This window comes from Salvia hispanica, chromosome 1 (assembly GCF_029641045.1).
Source record: "Salvia hispanica isolate PSC_SH4W2 chromosome 1, Shi_PSC_v1, whole genome shotgun sequence".
Taxonomy (NCBI): domain Eukaryota; kingdom Viridiplantae; phylum Streptophyta; class Magnoliopsida; order Lamiales; family Lamiaceae; genus Salvia; species Salvia hispanica.
The window spans coordinates 62,979,874-62,986,629 of NC_142692.1; the positions used below are offsets into that span (position 1 = coordinate 62,979,874).

At 37.0% G+C, this 6,756-nt stretch overlaps 2 pseudogenes; both read right to left on the minus strand.

Moving 5' to 3' along the window:
• Positions 1-96: 96 nt before the first annotated feature.
• Positions 97-1,193, minus strand: LOC148934342 (uncharacterized; annotated as a pseudogene).
• A 171-nt stretch (positions 1,194-1,364) lies between these two features.
• On the minus strand, positions 1,365-2,189 carry LOC148934343 (uncharacterized; annotated as a pseudogene).
• Between the last annotated feature and the right edge of the window lie 4,567 nt (positions 2,190-6,756).

Sequence of the window (6,756 nt, forward strand, 5' to 3'; positions counted from 1 at the left end):
ACCCGGGCCAAACACAACCTAACTGGGCCACTGGATATTGGGCCCAGTTACAATTAAGTTGGCAATTGGGCTTCTCCAGATAAGGGCCATCATATATTACAATCTCCACCTTGGGCCTTTGAGCCTCCTGTAGTAAATACACATTCTCCACGACCCATCTTTCTTCCTTACCAACACCACAGGAGAAGAGAAAGGGCTAGTGCTTGGTTGGATGAATCCTTGCTTCAAAAGATCAGCCACTACCTTTTCAATAATATTCTTCTGAAGAGTAGTGTGCCTATAGGGTCTAGAATTAACTGGTGAAGCCCCATGAGTCAAGACAATTTGATGATTATGAGACCTCATTGGTGGCAGCTCAGTAGGTTCATCAAAGACCAACTCCTAACCCTGCAGAAATTCTTGTATTGCAGAAGGAATAGCCTGATCTTTCTCCCTTCCTTCCATAGTCAGCAGGGCAGGGTGCACTTCCTCAGTTACTCTGATGCAACATAGTTCTGCTCCTTGACAACTGGAGATCAGTTTCTCCATTTCCTTCTCAAAAACAGTATGTATTATTTGGTTTGATTGGCTTCCTCTTAGAACATGTCGTTTTCCCTGCAGTGTAAACTCCATAACTAGCTGTTTGAAGTCCCATTGTATAACTCCCAAGGTTTCCAGCCACTGAACTCCCAACACCATATCACAGTTTTCAAGGGATAAGAGTAATACATCCGTGACAAAGGTGGTGTTTCTCAACACCCATTTTAACCCTTTGCACATGGAGTCACACTCCATCCTGTTTCCATCCGCTACACCCACCATCACTGGTTTTACTGGTGTCAAATGAAGGCCTAGCCGCTTGGCTAACTGAAGATCTAGGAAGTTATGAGTGCTTCCTGAATCAATAAGTATGTGAAGAGCCTTTTTGCCCACTCTGCCAGTGATTCTCATAGTTTTAAAACCTCTATAGGAAGACCCATTAATAGCATGAATAGAGATAAGAGGATTATCATCCTCAACAGCCTCCTCTTCATTAATTTCCTCTGTCCCCTCTGTTTCCTGACTCCATCATCTATCTCCAACAAATAGAGTAACTTCTTATTACACACATGGCCCCTATCAAACTTCTCATCACAACCATAACACAATCCTCTAGCACGTTTATCAGCCATTTCCTCTGGAGTTAAGTATCTCCTAGTTTTAACAGCCAGCATAATAGGTGTCGGTAAGAGTGGAGTACCTGTGTTGCTAGATCTAGATTCATTAACACAATTGCGCTTAGGGCCTTGTTAGAACCCCTCCCTCCTTGAGCTAGATAGCTCCTGCAAACTAGCTAAAGCGTATGCGTGGACTAATGTTTTAGGCATAAACATCCTAACAGCCTTTTAAACAAATGGTTTCAAACCATTGATGAAGTGGATAATAGCATAAGACTTCGATAGTGAGACACGACCCAAGAGCAATTCAAAATGGTCATGGTAATCAGTGAACGAACCTGTTTGCTTGAGAGCAAGCAACTCAGTCATCGGCTCGCCGAGCAATTAATCATCAAATCGACTCTCCAAGGCTTGAAGAAACAGAGGCCAAGGCGTAGCCAGTGCCTGATCCTGATAGCGAACCCAGTTTTTGAACCATTGCAGAGCGCGACCCTCAAGGTTGATTATGGCCAAACGAACCTTAGCATCCTCCGGTGTGAGATCCACCGCGAAGAAATGATCACAGCGGAGAAGCCAGCCCGCTAGATCTTTCCCATTGAAGACGGGAAATCCCACCTTCGATTGCCGCGTAGCGAAGTATTGCTGGCGAATCGGAGCTGCTCCAGCCATGGCACCCGCCGGATTACCCGCATTCACGACAAAACGAGACATAATCTCGTTCTGCTGCACCTGGAGGGCGAGAAACTCCTCGCGTAGCTCCTTCAGCGTGAGATCCTGCACACTATCTGTCTGCTCACGCAGCCGATCCAATTCCTCCTGGCGGCGATCAGCATCGGCCACCTTAGAAGAGAAATCGGCCATCGCCGCAGTGAACAATTCCTCAAGGCGACGAGAGTCGCTAGAACGAGTTTCCACCATATCAGGCACCAGATCGTGAGGACTAATACCACTTGGTGCAAGACCGGGGTCTCCAATAATAGGAACGGTGACCGAGATCCCACCTATTTGCAACGAACTACTAGACGAGAGAGATGGGGGAGAAATATCTTGCATTAATCACGAATAATGAAATACAATGAAATAGCAGCTTATATATTTGCTGCATGTACAGAATAACAACAAAACTAACTAACTTCACGGCTCACATGCTGCGCGCGCATGGCTATTTGATCCTCTAAATCCCATGTGGTGCATGCATCCATGCACCACTTATCTACTTCCATCTATGCGCTTATCAAAATCACTCTTCACGTATCAAATTCTTCTCCCAACGCCATCGTCGTTCTTTGTGTTATTAGGGTTTTTCGAACTATGCAAATTATAAAACATATAACAAGCAACGAAAACACACACAATCATGCAATTTACATAGCATGAAATTAATCCACATAATCAGAGCAAAAATTGGCTCTGATACCAATTGCTGGGGATTGGTACCCCTTGCACAGCGGAAGTCATGCATACACAAATAAATCAGATCTACAGATCTATTTGACCGATTATGGGATTAATTGATCACATGTTAAACAATCAATTGCATTCTAGAACACATATAATTCACAAACAAGGAATAAAAACCCTAATTCATGAATTCCTACGGTTTAGAATTACCGAACAGATTCTCCGAAGAAGACGATTGCTTGCGCCTTCTCCACATGAAGATCTTCGTACTCAACCAGGAATCTTCTTATCTCTATCCCGAACTCAGATAATGACCTTTGGGTGAGCAAAGCTTGTCAAAATCGAAAAGGACTACAGAAGTCAGAATTCCCACCAGAAGGGAATGAAATTTTTCGTCTCCACGGGAGAGAGGGAGCACGAAATTTTTGCTTAATTAATGATAAATATCAATTAATTAGTCTTCTATTTAGTCTCCTTTATATAGAGTTATGATGGGCCATATTAGGGATCCATAGAGGTTGGACTTGGGCCAAACTTATTGGACTTTTACTAATTAAATTGTTAGACTTTTACTAATTAAATTGTGCCTCGATTTAATACAAGTCCAATAGAATATTATTATCATCCACTATAGTATAATAATATTGACTGCCCGTCCAATCCCAAATTACGAGTAATCCGAGCTTTACCTCTTTAATTTATTATTTCTTGTGTTTAAGATATAAATATCCATTAACTAATTTATAGCGTTCTATTTGACTTTAATTAATTAATATTTTTTTCCAAGAGTTGTCTAGTTTAAAATCTTTATTTATTATTCTGGAATAAATTCCAACTGGTCGGGTTTCTGAATAAGAAAATCTTTTTCGAACACCTCTTGAGGATATTATCAAACTGAACTCACCCAGCACACGATTCATTGCAATAACAATACTAGACTTTGATCACCACTACCCAAGATATCAGAATTCTTGGATTGCGAAAAATCCACACCATTTGATAAATCCAAGCAATGCATAATCAATATCGTATGCTCAATGCTATGTCAACAATGATTAAGAAATAACAATCACCGAGACCTCGTCTTTCTATAAATAGCAAGAAAGACTTATCTCAACTGTTAGATCCTTCAGTGTTATACCACACCAGCGTCGTTTATTTCCTAAGGTAAGGAAACATGCGGACTGGCACTGCAACCTTTCACGATAGGTAGCCAAAGCCTATCTAGGTTGTGAAATTCTATTTCTCTTCTACAAAGGACCGACTGCGTAACCTTTTGTGAACGTCGTTCACGACCAGTCTAATATGTAGAAGAATTAGACTTATTTGCTTTTTATACATTTAAATGTTTGAGAAACATCTTATAAATGCACAAGCAAACATCAATACGATAAAATTACTTCTTCTCGCCTTTGGTTAAAAGTGGATTGTAGAATATATTGTATACAAGCAATTCTATCCGTGCAACATGCTCGAAATATGTTTTTCAGTATACCAATCCCAACAGGCAACGCTTAAGCGGCCACAAAGGCGGCGGCCTAACGTTTATCCTTGAAGCGGTCGCCGGCTACCACCTATGGATTTGGCTTGCATATTTCGGTATTTCCGGATCCAACAACGACTTGAACGTGCTTTATTCTTCACCACTCCTCAATGATGTTTTGAATGGTATGGCACCGATGATCAACTTCACCGTCAATAGAAATTCATACCATATGGGTTACTATCTCGCCAATGGTATCTATCCAAGGTGGTCGACTATCGTGAAGACGCTCAGCAATCCAATCCGCAAGACCCGAAATGGGTTCTTTATTCGCAGCATCAAGAGTCTGCTCGGAAAGACGTCGAAAGAGCTTTTGGGGTCCTTCAAGTCCGATTCAACATTATGAAGACTCCGGCTCGGCTGTGGTACACAAAAAATATTGCCGACATCATATACCCGTGTATTATCTTGCACAACATGATTATAGCTGACGAAGGGCCGAGTGCGGCTAACTCTTACGACGAGGATGAAGCCGGAAGCTCAACCACAAGGTCTCCCCACGCCGAGGTGTGCATACGACGGTGCGCGAGAGGATCGAAACAAGACACACAATGCGCGATACCAAAGCCCACATAGAGCTACAAGAAGACCTAATCAAACACATTTGGGCGAAATTCGGCAACGATTAGTGGGGTTTTTTTTAATTTTATGAATTTAATTATGTAATTTTTAATTTTTAGGATTTTCATTATGTAATTTTTAATTTTTTTAGTAATTTGTAATAGTATTTTGGGTATTTTTAATGTATTTTAATATTATGAAAATGTTTTTATTTAAATTGAATAATAGAATGGTGGGACCCTTGAGCATGTCATTTTGGAAAAGCATGAATGTGGATGTTGTGCTATTGCCGAAAAATATAAAATAAAAAATTAATAAAAATGGATCAAGGTCCATATCCATGCTCTTTTGGCAAGAGCATGGATGTGTGGATGCTGTTATGTTAAATGGGCCGATAGAATTCTTATTTGCCACGCCCGTTTAAGTTTTGAGCTATAGGCTTTTTATTATGGTCCATTATAAAATGTTAGAATTAATTTTATTGTCAATAACAGTCTTTAGTACCTTTTTTTTCTAAAATATCTCATATAATTCGACATATAGTGGGATCCATTACTTATTAGATAATATAATTCCCTAGCTGAAATGAATTATTTTTTCTTTTTATTTTTTATTTGGTCAATTTTTCTCCCAAAATAAGTTAATTTGAAAAATCATACTGTATTAATAGTAACTAATTTCATCATATTAATTTTTTATTTAATGAACTGTCTTAATTAGTTATATTGCTGTTAATCATATATAATGAATAATGAATTGTATTAAAGTGTATGGTCATCGTATTCCAAAACTTAGTATCTACTGCTTTTTTGTAATCGTATTAAAGTGTATGGTTAATATTTTATTGTTTTATTGTTATAACTTAGATTAAATAATTATTCTGTATTATATGAACTAATTTCATCATATTATTTTTTCGATTTAATGAATTATCATAATTAGTTTTGTTTTTCTTAGTCATATTTAATGAATAATGAATTGTGTTAAAGTGTATAGTTACTCAAATTCCAAAAACTTAGAATTATTGTATTAAATAATATGGTTATTATTTTGCTGTTTTAACATTATAACCTAAATTAAATAAGTAATTACTATTTTGTATTTTTGTTTTCATTTTAGATATATTATCACATCTTAATATTGTAATGTTAAATTAGTATTAAGAAAATAAATTGTGTCGAGCATGCGCATAAAATGGAAAATTGAGCCAAAGAGCCTTCACAATTATATCCTGACACATTTTAAAACTTATAAATTATTTTAAATAAACTTAGTGAAGCCAAGGAGCTTTTGAGCTATTATAAATACCAGCACCACAAATAAACAAATTGCTAGGGAATGTAATCAAATGCAAAATATTATACAACCTTCAAATTATGATCTGGATCGTTAAAAAATATCAATAGATTATAAAATAATAACAATAGAAAATATCAACACAGTGTCAACGGTTGACACCGTGTTGACATTGTATTAGCATTATGTTGACATCAAAATCTTGAAAGTTTACACTATATTGACATTGTGTTGACGATTGTATTGACACTGTATTGAAAGTTTGAAGTTTATACAATATATGAGTTTGCATTTTATCACTATCCAATTATTAGTCAATTAAGTGAAATAATTTAAAGCACATCTATTATTTCCTTTTAAGTTCGAACTTTCTTGAAAATACCTTCGGACATGTTTGGTGCAGCGAGTCTTAGTAAATATTTTTAAATGTCTAGCTAACAAAATTATAGTCATTTAGCATCATTCTTTATTATCTATCGATAATTTGGCATCAATGAAGATCTCTGCAAGCAGGTACCTAAATAGCAACATTGTTCATCAATCAGAACATTTTACTGCCTTTCTTAATTGTTATACTGTAACTGTATTTCATTATACTCTATTCCTCGTATCCCCTTTGAACTTATTTTAAGTTTAGGTGACATTGCAAAACGTTACATCTAGGATTCACGCTTTTGCATGGTAGTACAAAAGTGTTCATTTTCTTTCTAACACGAATATTAAGAAAAACAAAGAAAAGTTGGTTGATAAAGTTAGTAGACTACGAGTCTAATTTTAATATACAATTATTATTTTTATAATAAAATGTGAGTGAAATGA